At 38.8% G+C, this 22588-nt stretch overlaps 1 pseudogene across 1 annotated transcript in view; it reads right to left on the bottom strand.

The window, feature by feature from the left end:
• LOC308273136 (tubulin alpha-1A chain-like) overlaps positions 1-22588 on the bottom strand; it is a 50482-nt pseudogene that overhangs the window by 23608 nt on the left and 4286 nt on the right. The window contains exon 2 of the transcript in view: positions 20217-20277. The product of the transcript in view is annotated as a tubulin alpha-1A chain-like (transcript). The remainder of the gene's footprint in view (positions 1-20216; positions 20278-22588) is intronic.

Genomic DNA, 22588 nt, shown 5'->3' with positions numbered 1-22588 from the left:
AAGCTGTCTATTAGTTTTAATATCCCTATTCAACAAAGTCTAGCTGAATAAAGAAAAAGAAAGCCCATAATGCCATTACAAGTGTAACAGTGGACACCTGTCATTCCAGTATGTGAGATGCTGAGACAAGAGAATCACAGGTTTGAGGACAACCTCAGCAAGTAGTGAGGCTCTCATCTACCTAATGAGACCTTGTTTACAAATAAAAACAAAATTGGGCTGAGGGTATAGCTCTAAGGTAGAATGCCTCTGGGTTCGATCCCCATTACCAAACATTAACAAAAATAAATAGATTAATTAATTAATTAATTAATTAAGAGGGCTGGAAGGGTAGTTTAGAAATAGAATGCACCCAGGTTCAATCTCTAGTACCACAAAAATAAATAAATAAATAAATAAATAAATAAATAAATAAATAAGCAAGCAAGTTAGGCATGGTGGTACCAGCCTGTAAATCCTGTAATCCCAGTACTTGGGAGATGGAGGCAGGAGGATCTCAGGTTCGGGAAAGCCTCACCAAATAGCAAGACTCTCAGCAACCTAAAAAACCCTTTTTCATAAACAAAAAAAGGGGGAGGAGGCTGGAATGTATCTCAGTAGTAGAAAGCCTCTGGGTTCAAGCCCTAGTATCATAAATAAATAAATAAATAAATAAAATAGCTCTGAATGTGTAGTTCAGTGTAGAATACCCCTGGGTTCAAACCCCAATAACAACAACAAAAATTATATCCAAAATTGATTCTCTGATATACTCCCTACCTCTGGAATCCAACTCTCCCATGATTTCTCTTTATATATTTTGGTATCTATATTTTTGATGTACTTAGTCTAAACACCTCGGTGTTAGTCGGGCATGGTGGCACACCCCTGTAATCCCTGTACCTGGGAGATGGAGACAGGATGTTTGTAGATTGGAGGACAGCCTCAGCAAGTAGTGAGACTCTTATCAACCTAGTGAGACCCTGTTTCAAAAAAAAAAAAATACGGTTGGGGTGTAGCTTAGAGGTAGAATACCCCTGTGTTCAGTCCCCGGGGGGGGGGGAAATCCCTTCAGAAGCCCTTCCACCGCCCTGGTCTCCTCTTTGCTCAGAGCCTGTAGCTTCCAGATCATTTCTAAATCAATTAACATTCCCATATCTGCATTCCGTATTTTCAGACTGTGTCACTACCTTGGCTAATCTTGCTTCAAATTCTCCTTGTCCTTTGGATCTTTGCTTTTTATTTCTTCCTTTACTTTGTTTCTTTGTCTTTATGGTTAGAGATGGTAATGGGATATCTATTAGTGGTCAGTCTGTTGTGTTTATCCTGAAATCTATCCTATCACTATCTGAGGGAGGAAGAAGGGAATTTTAAAGCAATGGCTGGGTCTGAATAGAAGACAGGCTCTGGCTGCTGAGTAATAAACGGGCTGAGCTTTCTGAGACTACAGGATGTGAATTGGCGAGAAGCTAGTATGAATCAATGGATGATGAGATTTGCCACCAAGCTAGAGAAGTCCCGGGAGATACTATAAGTGAGATATTAATAGCAATATCCTTGTAATATTTGGAAACAAAAAAAGAAGAGCTAAACATTATGTCAATTCCAGAATAAGCTATTTATTGACAACCACAGATGTATTAAATGCATGAATATACACTCCTGGTAATTCTGTTTCTATGAATTTATCCTCACATGTATAGAAAAAGACATATGGGTAAGGTAAAATACATCTATTAGTTTATAGATACTATTTATGCTGCAAATATACTTACATCCAAAAAAGAAAAAGCACAGCCAGGCTTGCTGGCACACGCCTGTAATCCCAGTACTTGGGAGGCTGAGACAGGAGGATGGCAGTTTTGCAGCCAGCCTCAGGGACTTGGTGAGGCACTCTGCAACTTAGTGAGATTCTATTTCAAACCAAAAAATAAAATAGGGCTGGGGTGGAGTTTGGAGATAGAATGCCCCTGTTTCAAAGCCCAGCACCAACAGGAACATAAAATAAGGCTGGGTGTATAGGTCAGAGCTAGAAAATGTCCCTTCATTCGATATCCAGTAAAACACACACACACACACACACACACACACACACACACACACACACAGAATTAACTTTTGAAGCCAGATTGATGGGATGCTGAGTTTAGCATGGCTATCTTTTGGCTCCTTGGGGCCTTCATCATGTTACAGTAGCTCTGACTTGGTTTCTTTAGTTGCAAATGGAGATGACAATGGCCCCTATTCCAAACATTGTTGTGAATTTTGTGTAAGATGATCTACAGGAGGTCCATTAATTAGTCTCTTGTACATTTTAAGCAATCAATAAGTAGTAGGTGTTATTACTGTTACTTCCAAATAGCATAATCATGTGCATGTATGGATAAAAGAAGTGCATTTGGAAGCAACATTTATTGAGAGCAAGAGGTTACATACAACCTATATCCAACAATATGACACAAAATAAATTATACCACATTAGTAATATGAAGTAATCTTTATCATGTAGCAAGGATACAATGGCTTTATGTGAACATATGGGAAACGCTCTGTGTGTGTGTGCGTGTGCGTGTGTGTGTGTGTGCGCGTGTGTGTGCGTGTGCGTGTGCGTGTGTGTGTGTGTGTGTGTGTGTGCGCTTTGCTGGGGATTGAATTCAGGGGCATTCAACCTCCAAGCTGCACCCCCAGCCTTCTTTTTTAAACAAGTCTCACTAAGGTGCTGAGAATTGAGGCTGCCTTGAACCTGCGATCCTTCTGTTTCAGCTTCCCAAACACTGGGATTACAAGTGTGTGCCACTGCACATAGCCTAAGAAATACTATTTTTAAAAAAAGGCTAGGCCTGGTGGTACACATGTAATCTCAGTATTTGGGAGGCTGAAAGAGGATGATGGCAGCCTATTCTAGAACACCCTCAGCAAGTAGAGAGACTCTCATTAACCTAGTGAGACTCTTTCAAAAAAATAAAAAATAGCACTGGACTTGCAGCTCAGAGATAGAATGCCTTGGGCTCAATCCCCAATACCATACCCCCCCACACACACACACACAAACACACAGGAAATAAAAAGAAAAGAAAAGGCAAATACCAGATTAACAATACTGTATAATATGCCATTATTCATTATTTTTCCTAATTACATAATTATGTGCTTATGGGACGAAACAGAATACATTTCGAAGAATAAAAAGAGAAACACATCAGCTAAATTAGTTACTCTCTCATTAACTGGCATAATTTAGTTTTTAATTAAATTATAATAGTTTTAATTTAATGAAGGAAATAGTAAACTTTCTGAACAAAAATGCCATAACAAATAAAAAATGCAACATGGTTGAATTAGTAAATAAGAAACAAGATCTGCCAAACATGGTGGTGCACACATGTAATTTCAGGACTTGGGAAACTTTAACTGGAGGACTGCAAGTTCAAGGTCAACCTCAGCAATTTAGCAAGGCTCTCAGCAACTTAGTAAGACCCTGCTTTAAAGCAAAAATATAAAAAAGGCTTGAGATGCTGCTCAGAGGTAGACCACCCCTGGCTTCAATCCCAAGAAAGAGAGAGAGAGAGAGAGAGAGAGAGAGAGAGAGAGAGAGAGAGAGAGGAGGTGAGGAGAGAGGAAGGAAAGAAGGAAGGAAGGAAGGAAGGAAGGAAGGAAGGAAGGAAGGAAGGAAGGAAGGAAGGAAGGAAGGAAGGTTGGTTGTAAGCTCAGTACTAGGGGGGCTGAGACAAGGAGGATTGCAGGTTCTTGGCCAGCCTCAGCAGCTTAGTGAGACTCCCAGCAACTTAGCAAAATCCTGTTTCAAAAAAAATCATAAAATAAGGCTGGAATGTATCTCAGAGATAAAATGTCCCTAGGTTCAATCTCACACACAAAAAAAAAAAAAAATAGGAAGAAGAAGAAAGAGGAGGAGAAGAGGAGGAGAGGAGAAAGAGAAAGAAGGAAGGAAAAATATATTGTTGTCAAACAGTAATAGAAATGTTTCTGCAGAGAATAAACCATTTGGAGAGAGAGAGAGAACATGATAAAGTGAAGGAGAGTGAAGTCAGGGGTTTTGAACACCTCTGCAGCCTCCAGAAGATCACAGCACAGCGGCCAAGGATGTGAGTGGAACCCACCTCAGCACTGCTCCAGATGAGACTCTCTAGAACAACTTTTACAGCATTTGGGAAATAAGCAGTGAATGGTACACATTCAGGGTCTCTTCCTAAAAAGAACATCCAATGATAAACCATGCAAGAAGGTTAAGCAGCTGTTTTCCAGTTGCCAAAAGCATTATGCACACTCATGGAGGAATGTAAATTAGTACAGCTATTATGGAAAATAGTACCGAGGTTCTTCAAACAGTTCAAAATAAAACTGTCCTATCATCCAGTAGTCTCAATATTCCAAAGGAAATGAAACCAGTATGTCAAAGAGATAGCTGCAAACCCATTTATTGCAGCTCTACTTACAATAGTCAAGAAATAAAATCAACTAAGTGGCCATCAATTAATGAGTGGGTAAGAAAGTGTGGTGTGTATACTCTATGGAATACCATTCCACCACAAAATCCTGTAACTTGGGATAACGTGTTTGGAATCAGATTATTATTATGTTAAGTAATATAAGCCAAGCACAGAGAGACAAGTGCCACACAATCTCACTCATTTGTAGAATCAAAAACAGTCAGTCTCAGCCTAGGCGTGGTGGCGCACGCTTGTAATCCCCGCGCGCAGGTTTGAAGCCGGCCTCAGCTGGCTTAAGAGACCCTGTTTCCAAATAAAATATAAAATAGGTCTGGGAGTGTAGCCCAGAGGTAGAAGTCTCCTGGGTTCCAACCCCAGTACCACCAAAAAAAAAAGTCAGCTCCAGGAGGATAGCAAGTTTGCTACCAGCCTCAGCAACTTCTTGAGGCCCTCTGCAACTTACTGAGACACTGTTTAAAAAAAAGGGTGTGTAGCTTGGAGGTTGAATGCCCCTGAGTTCAATCCCCAGTAAAACACACAGTTTTATATGTCATACTCCTTAAACAACTTTCAAGAAATATATATAAATTTCCTATGCAAATTATTTATTTATCATTTTACCAACCCTGAGATATACTTCCAAGGAGATATATCTGCTTTTATGTTTGCTTGTTTGTTTGTTTTTTGGTGGTGGTACTGGGGATTGAACTCAGGACATTCTTTCTCTAAGTTATACCTCCAGCCCTTTATGTATTTATGTATTTATATATTTATTTATTTATTTATTTGAAACAGGGTCTCACTAAGTTGCTAAAGCTGGCCTTGAAATGTACAATCTTCCTGTCTCAGCCTCCCAAGTACAAGAATTACAGATATGAGCCACCATTCTCAGCTAGATTCCTCTTCTTAAATATTTAATAATTTCGGGAGAATTTTTCAACAAGTGTAACAAAGGATACATCTGTCCTGTCCTTGTGATTTGCACTTTCTCAATGTGGCCTTCCTATCATGGGGTCATGCGGCATGTAGCCTTTGCTTCTGACTTCATTCACATAGCATAATGCAGTAGAGATATATCTGAGTTGTTACATGTGTCAGCAATTTTTCCTTTTTATTGTTGATAGCTATACATTTTGTTAGCATACCATAACTTATTTATAGTTTTGCAATTCCATGGAAACTTGGCTTGTTTCCAGCCTGCTGTAAGTATTTGCATACAGAATTTTGTGTGGACATGACTTTCTATCTTTTGGTTGACTCTCAAGGAGTGGGATTGCTAAACTTGTTTTGCAAACCACTTGACCCATTTAATTCCCATCAGTAATGTATGAAGGAGTTGGTCATTCTACATCCTGACTGGCATTTATTAACATCAACTTATTTTATTAAATTTGGCCTAGTAGATGGGTAATGCTATCCTATTTTAATTTGCATTTCTGGAATGACTAATGATTTGTTATATTTCTATTTGTTTATTTTATTTTCTGTATTATTACTTTGTTGAAGTATGTGTCCCAAATGTCACACTATTTGCCATGGCCCATGATTATTATTATTATTATTATTATTATTATTATTATTTATTACTATTATTATTGTTATTTTGTACAAAGGTTTCTAATTCTTTCATCATCATTTGTTGAAAACACTGTCCTTTATCCATTAAATTTACTTTGCACCTTTGTTGGAAATAATTGGTATATAGGACCAGGCCTATTTGTGGAATCAAATAAGTCTATTGATCATTGTATTGTGTCTATCTCTTTGTCAATATCACGTTAGCTTGATGGGTAGTTCTATAGGAAGTATTGAATGCAGGGGCATTCTGTCTCTGAGCTACACCTCTCTATTTTTATTTTTTATTTTGAAGCAGGGTCTTGCTAAGTTGTTGAAGCTGGCCTTGAACCTGCAACCCACCTGTCTCAGTCTTCCAAGTACTGGAATTACAGGCATGTGCCACCATACCTGGCTAGTATTTTTAAATACCAATTTTTACTTGAAATTTTATCATTTCTAGTTTGTTATACAGAAATTATATTAACTTATGTATATTGACATTTGTATCTTTTACTTATGCTAAGCACATTCATAGACCTAGTAAATTTGTTTTTCATGAAAATCATTTTGGAATTTTCTTCTAAAACATAGGTATAATCTATGAGTGTGGACAGTTTCTTTTCTTCATTTCTACTTTCTATACCTCTTCAATATTTTTCTTGCTTTATTGTACTAGCTCCAACCTACAATATGTTGAATCTTTCTCCCTAAAATGTGCTGTTAGCCATAGGGATTTTTTGTGTGTGTGTATGCGGTACTGGAGATGGAACCCAGGGGCATTCTATATCTGAGTTACACCCCAGCCCTATTTTTTTTTTTTTTTTTTTTTTTGGTGGTACTGGGGATGGAACCCTTCTACCTCCAGGCTACACTCCCAGACCTATTACCTATTGTATATTTTATTTGAAAATAAGGTGGCTTAAGCCAGCGAGGCTGGCTTTAAACTTGCGCGGATCCTCCTGTGTCTGCCTCCCAAGCGCAGGGATTACAAGCTTGAGCTACCACGCCCGGCCCCAGCTCTATTTTTATTCTTTATTTTGAAAAAGGGTCTCACTGAGTTCCAAAGGGCCTCACTAAGTAGCCAAGGCTGACTGTGAACAGTGATCTTCCTGTCTCAGCCTCCCAAATGCCAAGATTACAAGCGTGCACCATGACACCCAGCTAGCCATATGGATTTTATAGTTGCCCTTATATTAGTTGACAAAGTTCTCCTGTATTCCTTCCTTGCTAAACATTTGAATCATGAGTGATTGTTGAATATATCAAGAGCCTTTTCTGTATCTCATGACATTTTAATTTTTTCTTAATCATTAATAAGATAAAATATATTGATTTGTTGTCATATGGTGAACCAGCCCTGCACTTATATGATAAACAGTTGGTGATAATTTTTATGTATTTTATATATTGCTCTATTCAATATGCTAGCATTTTTTAAAGAATTTTATACTTATATTTATGAGGGTTATCAGTCTAGTAACTTTATAATCATTCGTTAGAACATTTAATTTATTTTGCTTTTGATTTCTGGATCACATATTTGGTTCTTATATCTGTTCAGTGTTGCTTTTTAGTTTTCTACATCCTATAGACATTTTCTGGTAGCAGTGGTTTTTTTGTATTTTTTTTTTCTTTTAGGGGAAGAGGTGGTGCTAAGTATGGGACCCATAGCCTCACACCATGTGCTCTACCATTAGGCTATATCCCCTGCCCCTATAACCTATAAATATTTTTAAGATTTTCTCTTTCTTCAAATATAGTAAGTGAAGTTACTTCAAAATCTTTGCTTAATAATTCCATTATCTAGAGTTCCTTACAGATTAATTTTTTGCTAATATCTCTCAATAGTAGTTTTCTATTGAGGGGGACATGTGATTACTGATTTTTTATAAGTTTCTCTTTATTCCTCAAATTTTATTTTAGAAATCCTTTGAAACCTGTAATAAAGGTGTGTAGTGTATGTGTGTGTGTGTGTGTGTGTGTGTGTGTGTGTGTGTGTGTTTCTGGGAATTGAACCCAGGAGCATTCTACTTCCAAACTATACCCCTAACCCTATTTTATTTTTTATTTGAAAACGGTCTTGTTAAGTTGCTGAGGGCCTCACTGAGTTGCCTCGAACCTGAAATCCTCCTATCTCAGCCTCACAAATACTGAGATAACAGGCACGTGCCACCACACTCAATAAAAGTGTGAATTTTTGTAGAAAGAATTTGCATTCTTTCAGCCAGTCTTCTGAAGATACTAAGAGTCTGGGACAACTTGCAATTTAAGTTCAAGCCATATGGCTTTTGAGACTACTCTAATAATGTGGATTGGGCTGCCAGTCCAGGACGTTAAGTTAATTTAACTTACTGAAGTAAAGTAATAGAACTTGAAGAACCTGCAGCTGGATTAGACATTAGAGGAAAAAAGAAATACAGGACGCCTCCAAATTGATAGCTTAACCAACAAAGCAACGAGAATGCTATTAACTGAGAAGCAGGGCCTGGAGAGAGATAGGGTTGGAATTACATTTTGGGTCTATTATATTTGAAATTCCTGTATTTTAATCCAACTAGTATTCAGCAATATGTTTGTGTAGTGAGTCATGAACGTATAAAAGATGATTAAAAATGAAAGCTAGGTGAGGTCACCTTGGAGAAAGAAGGAATCCCTGAAAAACCACAATATTTAGAGGTTGAAAAGAAAGTCTAGAGAAGGGGAAGTCTGAGACATAAAAAAGACGAGTGTCACTTTTCCTTCAAGTACAAGGAATCACACTGAGTTTCCTTCTTTTCCCAGATTGATTTCCTGGAGAATTCTCATAGGTTTTCTAGCCTTAGTTCAACCATTCTCCCTTGATTTACTTAATATCAAGCACCTGATGTCAGCAACTTTAGGAATTTACATCCCATGGAGGATATTGAAGATGAGTAGAGTGATTAAGTCATGGGGAAGAGCCTTTGATCAGCTATTCTATTAGTAGATACCAGAGCTTCTAGCTGTTCCCAGCTTGGTAAAGATCTTTAGAAAATTGGAATGGATTCCAGGTGGTACCTGGTGTCACTGGTTATCAGGACAACTGAGCAGCCTCAGGGTTTCAGATACTTCTACAATGCTCCTAGTCCACCATTTGTTGTTTCATCATTTCTTGGGCGACTATGTACCTTCCCATCATTTTACTGACTTCCTTCTTTCATGACATCCATTCATTGAAGCAAAGCCTAGAGGTCCCTTTTTTTAAAAATCACATAGCTGTTAAGTATCTAGCAAGTAATAAACATGAGGGATTAAATGTAGATCTTCATGTCAAAAAACAAGCTTGAACCAGACATACTTGGGGTACTAAGACAAGAGGATCGTAGGCTCAAGAACGTTTCCAAATAAAAATTAAAATAAAGTAGGGCTGGAGGTGTAGCTCAGAGGTAGAATGCCTCTGGGTTCAATCCCCAGTACCACAGGAAAGATAAGCGAGCTTGGTCTTTAATCCTATTGCTTAGGAACAGGATTGCATATTCTGAGAAGCACAAGAAGGTAGTAGGACAGTTGTCCAATGGTCCAGTTTTACTCAAATTTACCAAAAGTACAAGCCAATTTCTAAAGATAGTGAAAAAGCATCATTACTAGTAGTAGTAGTAGTAGTAGTAGTAGTAGTAGTGGTAGTAGTAGTAGTGTGTCCTACCTCTGGATTATACACCTTTTTCTTTTTTATGTTGAAACGGAGGCTTGCTAACTTACTAAGGCTGGTCTAAAACCTGCAATCCTCCTGGATCAGCATCATAAGTAATGGAATTACAGATCTGTGCCACCACATCTGGTAGAAGCATAGGGTTTACATTTCTCTCTAGGTATGCTCTGGTACACGGAGGAGACTAAGTTCTTAAGGATGGATGGAATAAGAGGAAGCAAACGGCAAATAGGAGAAAGGTGCTTGCTTCGATTCATGGAGGTCTGGGACTTGTCTCTTTAAAGAGATTTTTAATTGGCTTTTTGAAATTTTCAAAATTTGCTTCCAAAGCACCTTTTTTCTTTTTCTTTTTTTGGTAAATAGGTAAGTTTGGGAAAAGTTATTTTGCATCTTCACAGGGAATCACAAGAAAACTTGGGGAAAAGTGTCCTGACTCTGAGAAAAGGACTACATTGTTAGTGAGTCACAAGTGAGAAAATTATTTGCAACATTCATTCAGAACAGTGGCTCCCAATCCCTTCCCCATATCCTGAGAAAAACATAAAAATTTGTAATGAATGATGATTCATTATGCAGAGAAATGTGAGAGAGCATAGCAATAAATATCGATATAATTAATGTTCAAAATTCCATATATATATATATATATATATATATATATATATGTCTCCAAGTCTATTGAAAATTTTCTGCTAAAAGATATTTCAAATTAGCCAGGCGTGGTGGCGCATGTTTGTAATCCCCACACTTGGGAGGCAGAGACAAGAGGATCACACAGGTTCGAAGCCAGCAAAGCTGGCTTAAGAGATCCTGTTTCCAAATAAAAATATAAAATAGGTCTGGGAGTGTAGCCCGGAGGTGGTAGGGTTTCCAGGATCCCCAGTACCACCAAAAAAAAAAAAAAAAAAAAAAAGATATTTCAAATTAAACATTTTCATTGCCATACAACCCACAGTAATAAAACTAGTTTACAGGAAGCCAGACTAGTAGTTCTCACTGGGGGCATTTTTGCTCCCATCCCCACCCCCAGGAACGTTTGACAGTGTCCAGAAACAATGTCTGAATATCACAGCTGTGAGAGAGTGCAGGGTACTACTGGGATCTAGAAGGTAGTAGAGGCCAGTGTTGTCTCTGTATCCTATAATGCACAGCACAGCCCCCCCCCCCAGGGAAAGAATTATCTGGCCCAAAAGTTAATTATTGTTAAGGTTGAAAAACCTTGAGTAACACCAAAGATTTTTGTGAAAAGCAGGGATAATGAACTTTGGAAATTCAATCCTTATAGAGACCATTGTCGCACCATTGTCGGTATTCTTTCTCCAAGCTATCATTTAAGCCAGGCATAGTGGCATACACCTGTATTCCTAGTACTTGGTAGGCTAAGACAGGAAAACCACAGGTATAAGAATAGCCTCAGCAAGTAGTGAGACTTTCAGCAACCCAGCAAGACCTTGTTTCAAAACAAAAATTAAAATAGTTTCAAGGTATAGCTTGGAGGTAGAATGTCCCTGGGTTCAATCCCTGGCATGGCATACACACACACACACACACACACACACACACACACACACACAAAGCTATCATTTAGTGAAGTAGCTTTATAAGTTATCTGTGAACAGTCAACCATCTTAGAATACTGGTGGGAGGTTGTTTATTTCTTTTGTGTTTTGGTACTGGAAATCGAAACCAGGGGCATTCTACCTCCAAGCAACACCTCCAGCCCTTTTTTATTTTTATTTTGAAATAAGATCTCACTAGGTTGATGAGAGTCTCACTACTAGCTGAGGTTGTCTTTGAACCCCAGAGGACCTTCGAATTACCTACTAATCTAAACGATCTCGCTTGTAACTTTCTTTGCTTTCCTGATAATCTATATAAACCTGTCCTTCTCTTCCCTCTTGGAACAAACTTTACTGACTAGTTTCCCAAATAATTACTAATTTGCCACATGCCCACCTATATTGAAGCCCATGTTGTTAAGGCCTTGAGAGTAATGTGTTGACAGGATACTGACCTTCTGAGTCAATAGTGCCTGGTGAAATCAGCAGTCTCAAAGTTTTTGCACATCTTTTTCTGTTACTAAGGCACTGCCCTCCTCTACCTCTATTTTTTGTTTTGTTTTTTCTAACCCCAGCTCATTGTTTAGATCAAGGAAGTCTTTCTGATATCCTTAGCAAGAACTCTTCCTGGAACATCATTGCAACATTTACAAAGTTTTTGTTGTTGTTGTTGCTGGGTTTTTTTTTTTTTTTTTTGGGGGGGGGTAACTGGGAATGAAACCCAGGGGCAGTCTACTTCTGAATTTCACCCTTACCCTTTTCTTTTTTCTTTTTTTTTTTTTTTTTTTGCTGTGTGTGTGTGTGTGTGTGTGTGTGTGTGTGTGTGTGTGTGTTACTGGTGATGGAATCCAGAAGCATTCTACCTCTGAGCTATACCTCCAAACCTATTTTATTCTTTTTAAATTTTGGAACAGGATTTCACTAAGTTACAAATAGCCTCAGTAAGTAGCTGAGGCTGGCTTTGAACCTGTGTGATCCTCCTATCTCAGCCTCCCAAGCACTGGGTTACAAGCGTGTGCCATCACACCTGGCCATTATTTTTGAAACAGGGTCTCACTAAGTTGCTGAGAGTCTCACTAAATTGCTGAGGCTGGCCTTGAGCTGGAAACCCTCCTATCTCAGCCTGCCAAGTACTGGGGTTGCAGGCATGCATCACTACACCCAGATTACAACTATACTAAATTGCTGAGGCTAGCGGCAAACCTACAGTCTTCCTGACTTAGTCTTTTAAGTACTGAGATTACAAGTGTTTGACACCACTCCCAGCAGTATTATTTTATTGGCAGTACCAGGAATTGGACCCAGAGCCTTCCTAGTGCTAGGCAAGTACTTTACCACTGAGGTACATCCCTAGCTCCTGAAAATTTTGCCTATCCAAAAGTCATCTGACAAATTTTTTAAAACCTTAACATTCAAGCCAAATTTCCATACGGATCACATCATAATCAATGGGGTTGGGAACTAAGCATCATTCTCTCAAAGCTCTCTAGGCAATTGAGATAGGTAGCCCAGATAAAGAACAAAGTTAGGATAAGCAAAAATAGAAAACAATTGCTGGTGGACTGAGTGGATCTGGTGTTTTTCCTGCTGTGCAATCTTAAGCTTCAAAGTGCAAAGATGTAGCGATAGCTGAGCCTCAGATACATCCTCTTAGAGAAAGGCAAACGTGTTCTTCAGTCCACGACAGCCAATCAGATAGCTGTTTTAGGAAAATTGTTGGTGTAAGAAAATATAATCCGAAGTAGCTTTAAGAAACTCTTAAGTCTTGAGTATCTGGGCTAAGGAAGACTTCTGGAATCTCAGGCTCTTTGAGAAGCCTTCAATGATATGAAACACCTGGGATTATTCCACATACTGGGAAGATAGTGCTATCGTCTGTGTTAAATGTTATCTTGGGCTGCACATTTATTGACCAAGTAGGAAATGTAATTTTGTTCTGTAGTTATAACTTGGAAAAAGTGCTCTACAAATATGCAGAAAAGTCAAGCCATGAGACTTTTTTGAGCTGAACTAAATTACATTTCTTGAATAAAAACTAGGGGGAAGGGCTGAGGAAGTCTCATAACACATACCTATCTACACTTCCTATCCTCAATTCAGAGACAGGGCTTCTCCCTGAAATACTGTCTGTTAGATAAAAGACAAGAGCTAAAGAAAGGCAAGAGACCTCATTGCATGCAAACACATACACACACACACACACACACACACACACACACACACATCTTGTATAAAGCAAGAGAAGAAAACTCGGAATATAAAGGACATGAAGAATTCATGAAAAATAGAAAAAATATTTAAAGGTTTGATTTCTCAGATTTCCATATTAAATTGTGATAAACACTGTCAATGGGACATTAAAGCTGAAAATATACAAGCGGAACCTGGCGTGGTGGCGCATGCCTGTGATCCCAGTTCTTGAAAGGCTGAAACAGAAGGATCTCAGGTTTGAGGCCAGTCTCAGCAACTTAATGAAACCCTTTTTCAAAATAAAATATAAAAAATCTGGGGGGCTATCTCAGAGGTAGAATACCCCCGAGTTCAATCCCCAGTACAAAATAAAATACAAGCCTGGCATGGTGGCGCATGCTTGTGATTCCAGTACTTGGGAGGCTGAGACAGGAGGACCATAGGTTCATGGCCAGCCTCAGCTACTTGGTGAGGCCCCCTGCAATTTAGTGGACCCTGTTTCAAAATAAAACATAAAAATAGGGCTGGGGTGTATCTCGGAGGTAAAGTGCTACTGGGTTCAATCTCCTAAACCAAATAAATAAATAAATAAATAAACAAATAAACAAAACCAAAAAACTCACACAAGTAGGGGATGAGAAAAGATGAAGAAGGGTGCATTGTAGTTGTTTCTTGACAAATTGGAAAGTCAGAAAGAACCTAAAAGAACGGGACTTTTGTTCTGGAGAGAATCAAGTGTGAAACTGAAATTTTCTCCTCACATGAGAAGAAGCCATTCTGTGTTGATGGATGCTACAGAATGACAAAAAAGAAAGGGCATTGGATTTAAATGTTACCTGTCTTTTATTTTTAATTTTTATTTTTTGTAGTATTTAGGATGGAACCCAGGGGCATTCCACCTCTGAGCTATACCCACAGCCCTATTTTATTCTTTTATTTTGAAACAGGGGCTCACTAAGTTGCTGAGGCTGGCCGTGAAACTGTGATCCTCCTGTCTCAGCCTCCCAAGTACTGGGATTATGAGCGTGTACCACCACAGCCGTCTTAAATATCACCAGTCATTTAAAAATAATAATGTAATGTTGTATATTTGCTATCTATCAAGATAAGGTTGTGAATGCTTCCTCTTTCTCTTTGTTGTTGTTGCAGCCCTGGAAACTGAACCCAAGGTCCCAGCCTTCCAAATGCTTTCTCTCTATTGCATTAATTAATCCTTTAACCTCAACAGGTTGATATGTTTGTTTTATTTTATTGAGACAGAAGTGGAGCCAAGAAGCCAACAAACTCAAATTCACAGAGTAACAATAGTTCAAACTCTTGAAACCCCAGGCAACTATTCTTTCTACCTGGCACTCCTCCACAAAGGGATTCAGAGTCCATGGCTAAGGCTCACCAGGGGGGAAAAAAAGGGAAAGAGGAGGGCTGACAAAATTGGGAAAACGAAACTCACTTTCTCAAAAGAAGCAATGAATGGAAATTTAGTGTAAAACTATTTTAAAGAAATATTCACATATTTGCGAAATATTTTCAATTAAGAAATAGATTAAACTTTCTGTGAATAAGTCTTTGGTTGTTTTCCTAAGTGTTTTAAGAGCTCTGTGTTACCCTAAGGAACATTTTCTAATCAGTTTACGGTTACCCTATATTGTGATTCTAGTTTCAGATAGAAGAAGTATGTGGCCAGTCCACATACCACAGATACTAGAAGATTTTTTATTTGAAAATGGTGGTGGGTGGAGGGAGGCAAGAGCTTCTGTGGCAATCTCCTTTTCTCTTATCATTATTCTTTGGAATGGGGAATGTCTGAAGCTAAAAGCTATTCCTACATCTAAAATTGAGATTCAGAACTTCAAATAACAATGAATTTTAGTCCAGGAACTATTTATGTGCATTTCCTCAAATAATATAGGATCCTTGTCTTTGTAGAGTTGCTGATTACTGGCTGTGAAGGAGAGACAAAGATCCAAGTTCCGTGGTCTACAGTAGTCTGAAGAGCTGAACAAGGCGTGTGACGTATTTCACCTCCTTAAGAACAAGGCCTCTTTCCAAATACTTATGGAAAAGATGTGACTATCTATCACAAACATCTTTCCCACCCAAACCGCTTTTTCACTGATTTCTTTGGGTTATTTAATTTGTTTAATGAGCAGAAATACATTAATATGGTACCTTGGTCAAAGGTGAATTGTTTGATAAAAATGAAAGCTTAGCCAGGCGTGGTGGTGCATGCTTGTGATCCCATCGCTTGGGAGGCTGAGACAGGAGGATCACACAGGTTCAAAGCCAGCCTCGGCTACTTAGTGAGGCTTTCAGCAACTTAGCGAGACCCTGTTTCCAAATAAAGTATAAAAAAGGTCTGGGAGTATAGCCCAGAGGTAGAAAGCCTCTGGGTTCCACCCCTAGTACCACCACCAAAAAAAAAAAAAAAAAAAAAGAAAGCTTAACATTCTCAATTCAGTCTTCTTCACACTTCTGAATTAATACATTCGTCTCCCTTCATGACGACAATGAGCTCTCCTCACACAAGCTGTGAATGATGCCCGGCCCTGGACAAAGAGCCTCTCGGGCTCATGTGCTCCCTCTTCATATCTTTACAGTGTTTCTCTATAGCTTCCATCAGAGTCAGCTGATTTTCTGAAAACACCAAGCTCTTATGCAACCCATGTTCTATACACACTTCAAGGGCTTACTTTGCTTGTTTTGATTTTGTGGTACTGGAAATGGAATCGAATCCAGGGGCATTTTACCTCTGAGTACACCCCAGCCCTTTCTTTTTCTTTTTCTATCTTCTTTTGAAACAGTCCTCACTAAGTTGCTGAGAATCTCACTAAACTGCTGAGGCCGGGCTTGAACCTGTTACCTTCCAGTCTGATCCTCGATAGCCTTGGAGTAATCACTGAATCCACAAATATCTATCCATAAGTATTATCCACAAGTACTATACACTCTACCTTCAATACATGCCTCCATCCAAACTTTTTACTATTTTTCCTCTTAACACATTAGCCTAAGAATTTATCTTTTTTTATTGTTTTGTTTGTTTGGGGTATTGAGGATTAAACCTGGAGCATCCTCCCTCCTAGCTACACTCCTAGCCTTTTTTTAAAATATTTTTTGGTTTTTTTGGTTTTATGTTTCTAAACAGAAGCTTGTTTAGTTGCTGAGGCTGGTCTCAAAACTGTAATCATCCTATCTCAGCTTCAAGATAGTTAACAAATATTTATTAAGTGATTGCCATATGCTAGAAATGTATGTTACATGAGAGAACAAAGCAAAGATTCCTGGCAGATTGGGCAGTTTGATTTTAGTGCTTTGTATAAGGAACTGTTTGTTTAGTCAAGATGATAGACACCTAAGCCAGACATGGTAGCACACACTTGTAATCCCAGTATTTGGGAGGCTGAGGCAGGAGGATTAATACATTAATCTCAGGTTTGAAGCTAGACTCAGCTACTTAGTGAAGCTCTTAGCAACCTAATGAAAGCCTCTTTCCAAATTAGAAAAATAGAACTTGAGGTGTAGCGCAGAGGTAGAATGTCCCTGGGTTCAATCTGCAGCATCGCAAAAACATAAAAATAAAAATCATGATCCCTGTGTTGCTGATCATTGTCTACAGAATATAGGGAAGAAAAAAGGTAAGGGAATTATCGCAGTGATGTTGATGGGGGGAATCCCCAGAATGATGTCAACAGCTAGCCCAAACTGGAACTGAATAGAGAGGATTCGTGGAAAGGTAACTTGAAGAAAAAATAAATAAAAGTAAAATGACCAATGTTTGATTATATCAAAGAAAACTTTATACCCCTTGTGAAAGGTGAGAGATGAATTTGTGTTTAGAATAGTAAAAACAAATAAGAAAGGAAAATAAAACTAATAGAAAAATGAGAAAATTGTTAACTATGTAACAAACTAAATGGTCCATTAATGACAAATATCTTTGCTCAGCTGGGGGATATTTCTTGACCACAAAGTATACAATAGAAAAAGATTTCATCAAATGCTGTGACTACAGCCAATTAGAATGAGAGAACAAGGTTATCTGTGGGGAGTGGATTCATTTATTATTTATTTTGTGATACTGGGGATGGAATCCAGGGGCCTTCTATATCTGGCCTATACCCCCAGCCCTATTTTATTTTAAATTTGGAAACAGGGTCTCACTAAGTTGCTCAGAACTTAAGTTGCTGAGACTGGCCTTGAGCCTGCGACCTTTCTGTTTCAGCCTACCAAGTCCTGGGGTTACAGGAATGGGCCACCAAGCCTGGCAAATCCTTAGTTCTTATAATAGTAAGCTTTTCATAATACCTGAAATTGAAAAGTTAAGAAATATCATGTAGCCAGGGGAGGGGGAGTGGCGCATGCTTGTAATCCCCGTGCTTGGGAGGCGGAGACAGGAGGAGGATCTTGTAGGTTTGAAGCCAGCCACGCTAGCTTAAGAGACCTTGTTTCCAAATAAAAATATAAAATAGGTCTGGGAGTGTAGCCCGGAGGTAGAAGGGCTTCCAGGAACCCCAGTACCACACACACATAAAAAAAGAAAGAAATATCATGTAAATTGTATTTTTTTTTTGTTTAATTTGACTGGTTGTAGGAAGCATCTTACATCTTAGAACACTTTATTAATATCTTATTGTTTATGCACTTGAGACAATAATTTTATCTTAAAAGAATTAGAATTGAAGCCAGGCATATGTCACATGCTTGTAATCCCAGTACTTGGGAGGCTGAGACAGGAGGATCTTGGGTTCTCAGGCAGTCTCAGCTACTTAGTGAGGTCCTCCACAACTTAGTGAGCCCCTGTTTGAAAATAAAGAATAAAAAATAGGGCTAGGGTGTAGCTTGGAGGTAGTCTATCTTCTGGGTTCAATCCTCAGTACCACAAAAATAAATAAATAAAAAATGAAAAATAAATAAAAAATAAAAGAATGAGAATTGAATATGACTACGTATCTGTGTAGCAGGAAGGGGTGCAGAGAAGAACTCGAACTTGTGGTGTGTGTGTGGGGAGGAGGGTTACTGGGGATGGAACCCAGGGGTCTTCTACCTCTGGGCTATACTCCCAGACCTATTTTATATTTTATGTAGAAACAGGGTGTCACTAAGTTGCTGAGAGCCTCACTAAGTAGCTGAGGCTGGCTTTGAACCTGTGTAATCCTTCTATCTCAGCCTCCCAAGCACTGGGATTACAAGCATGTGCCACCTCGTCCAGCTAATTTTTTTTTTTATTTCATGGTACTAGGAGTGGAACCCAGGGGCTTTTCTACCTGAGCTATACTAATTTCTGTTTTTTTGAGGCAGGGTTGTGCTGGGTTGTTGAGAGTCTTACTAAGTTGCCAAGGCTGGTCTACAAAATTGTGATCCTCCTGTCTTAGTCTCCCAAGTACTGGGATTACAAATGTGTACCACCACACCCAAATTAAACTTGTTGTTGTTGTTGTTGTTATTATTATTATTATTATTATTATTATTATTATTATTATTTTGTGGTACTGGGGGTGGAACCCAGGGGCTTTTCTACCTCTGGGCTATACTCCCAGACCTGTTTTATACTTTATTTGGAAACAGGGTCTCACTAAGTTGCTGAGAGCCTCACTAAGCAGTTGAGGCTGGCTTCGAACCTGTGTGATCCTCCTGTCTCAGCCTCCCAAGCGCTGGGATTACAAACATGCGCCACCACGCCCGGCTTGCTTTGATATTTATTTACTTATTTATTTATTTATTTATTTATTTATTTATTTATTCATTCATTCATTCATTCATTCATTGAGATACTAGGGATTGAACCCAGAGGCATTTTACCTACAAGCTACACCCCCAGCCCTATTTTTTATTCTTTATTTTCAAACAGGGTCCCACTAAGTTGTGGAGGGCCTCACTAAGTAGCTGAGGCTGGTGGCCAACCTGCAATCTTCCTGTCTCTCAGTCACTCAAGTACTGAGATTACAAGTGTTCACCACCACTCCCAGCTTGTTTTGATTTCAAAATTAGAAACCTTTTTTAACACCTTTTGAAGTTATGAATCAAAGTATATGTATTTCTTTCATAAAAGTAAATCAAGTTCAAAACAATGAAGAATGAGTAAATAGTGGACTATCTTTCTTTTAGACAACTATGAAAATTTAAATGTTATAGGTTACCAGGAATCTCACATGATCCCATGATAATTATACAAGGAATTTTTAAAAGATGTACTAAGATGTTAGTGAAACCTTTGACTCTCATTTAAAAAACAAAAACAAAAAACCCTAGCCAGGGGTGGCAGCGCACACTTGTATTCCCAGTACTTGGGAGGCTGAGATAGGAGGATCGCGGTTTGCAACCAGCTTTGGCTACTTAGTAAGGCCCTTCGCAACTCAGTGAGACCCTGTTTCAAAAAATAAAGAACAAAAAAAAAGTGCTGGGGGTGTAGCTTGGAGGTAGAATGCCCCTGGGTTCCATCCCCAGTAGCACACACACACAAAAAAAAACCCTATGTAAGCTGGGCGTGGTGGCACACACTTGTAATCCCAGCATTTGGGAGGCGGAGACAGAGGGACCACAGTTTGTGGCCAGCCTCAGCTACTCAGTGAGGCCCTTTGCAACTCAGTGAGACCCTGTTCCAAAATAAAGAATAAAAACTAGGGCTGGGCGTGTAGCTAGGGGTTGTAGCTCGGAGGTAGAATGCCCCTGGGTTCTATCCCTGGTACCGGAAAAAGGAAGGAAGGAAGGAAGGAAGGAAGGAAAGAAAAGGAAGGAAGGAAAGAAAGAAAGGACAAGCCCATATATAGTTTCAAAGAAAGGGGGCAACAATTGAGGGCACATCACCACATTACCAACCTAAGAAGTGAAATGAGAAGAGAAGCCGAGGGGAGGACCGTGACAGTCAGGGTACTCCAGCCTGGGAAAGCACAAGAAAAATTTGGTAAAAATACACCAATAAACAATTTGAACTGCTTCAGGCTTACAGAAATTGACACTTATGGAAACTCAATAAAATGAAAAGTCTATTATAGAACATCAGTCCAGTAAAAACTTAAAAAAAGAAAATGACATAAGCTGCTCCTCCAGGACTTGTTAGCCAGTGATAAGGCACCCACTGAGTGACTTTATTATCCGCAACACTCAAATGTTTCCTTAAACTTGTGTCTAACTGAAAACTTAGGATTCCTGGGCATATGGTTTGCCACTTAAGTGCAGTAAGCAAGCAATAAATAATAGTTTGAATGTGAATTGGTGAGGATTATTTTGAATATTTAAAAATAGTATACCAAGCCAGGTGTGGTGGCGCACACTTGTAATCCCTGTGCTTGGGAGGCTGAGACAGGAGGATCGCACAAAGCCTCAGCTACTGAGTGAGGCTCTCAGCAACTTAGTGAGACCCTGTTTTCAAATGAAGTATAAAATAGGTCTGGGAGTATAGCCCAGAGGTAGAAAATCCCCTGGGTTCCACCCTCAGTAACACACACACACACACACACACACACACACACACACACACAAAATAGTACACCAGACACGATAGCCCATACCTGCAACCATAGTACTTGGGAGGCTGAGACAGGAGGATCATAGGTTTACCCTGCCTGTATCTTTTTTTGAAACAGGGTGTCCCTAAGTTGCTGAAAGTCTGCTCATTTCTGAGGCTGACCTTGAACCTGTAATCCTCCTATCTCAACATTCCAAGTACCAGGATTATAGGTATGCTTCAGCACACATAGCTTTCAGGAGAATTCTTTTATTTATTTATTTATTTTTGTGTGTGTGGGTCTGGTGATGAAACCCAGGGGCATTCGACCTCCGAGCTACACCCTTGCCCTGTTTTTAATTCTTTTATTTTGAAACCGGGTCTCACTGAGTTGCAGAGGGCGTCACTAAGTAGCTGAGGCTGTCTGCGAACCGCAATCCTCCAGTCTCAGCCTCCCGAATGCTGGGATTACAAGTATGGGCTACCATGCCCAGCTAGGAGAATTCTTAAAGATCATCTACCCGCCAAAGACCTACATGCTGCTTCCCAGCCAACCACAACTCCAGCAGGCATCCTAAATTAGCTGAGCTTAGAAACTTTGTATTTTAAGTTTTCACCCTTAGGAAAGGCTTCCTGGCCAGACCTTTAGATTTTTTTTTTTGGGGGGGGGGGGTTGGGAATGGAACCCAGAGGAATTTAACCTCCGAGCTATATCCCCTGCCCAATTTTTTATTCTTTATTTTGAAACAGGGTCTCACTGAGTTGCAGAGGGCCTCACTAAGTAGCTGAGGCTGTCCGAGAACCATGATCCTCCAGTCTCAGCCTCCCAAATGCTGGGATTACAGGCGTGCATCACAATGCCCAGCTTCTTTCTTTTTTTATTTTTTTTATTTTTTAAATTTTTTAAATTTTTATTTTTTTATTTTTTATTTTTTTTTATTGATGCAATGTATTCATACATCATAATGGTATAAAGAAAATACTTTTGTAGACATACATGCACACATTGCCCAGTTAGCCCCTACCCGATCCCCACCCCGTTCCCTCCCCATCCCTCCTTCCCATGCTTGGCTTAGTGGTTGACATCTAGTTTTATAGCAATTTATACAATATTAACGATGATAATCTCACAAAACAGTTTCATTTGTCTGATACCAAGCTTTTGATGACTAAAAGATAACAGTTCAATATTTCTTTTTGCTTTCTTTCTTATCAGAGAATATTTTTTTCTTTTCTTTTTTTTTTTAGGTGAAGCTATCATACATTTATTTATTTATTTTTCAGAAAAAAATCTATCCTGATATGGAATATGGACTCTAGATACCCAAAACAATCTCGAAGAAGAACAAAGCTAGAAGATGTATATTTTCTGATTTCAAACCATATAAAGCAACAATAATTGAAACAGTGTAGTACTGTTCTAAAGGCAGATATATAAACCATTGGAGTTAAATAAAAGCCTAGAGATAAATTCTTCCATATATTGTCAAGTTATTTTTTACAAGATTTCCACGAACATTTGGTGGAGGAAATAATAATCTTTTAACTAAATATTGTTGAAAAATAATTACATGAAAAAGAATAAAATTGGACCCTTACCTAACACATATACAAATATTAACTCAAAATAGATAAAAGACCGAAATATAAATCTTAAGACTATAAACTTTTAGAAGAAAATCTGGGTCATAAAACCTCACAGCATTGAAATTGACGGTGATTTCTTGGATATGATTTCAATGGC

This window comes from Muscardinus avellanarius, assembly GCF_963383645.1.
Source record: "Muscardinus avellanarius genome assembly, chromosome: 14".
In the NCBI taxonomy this organism is placed as follows: domain Eukaryota; kingdom Metazoa; phylum Chordata; class Mammalia; order Rodentia; family Gliridae; genus Muscardinus; species Muscardinus avellanarius.
This window is presented reverse-complemented; position numbering and strand designations above follow the sequence as displayed.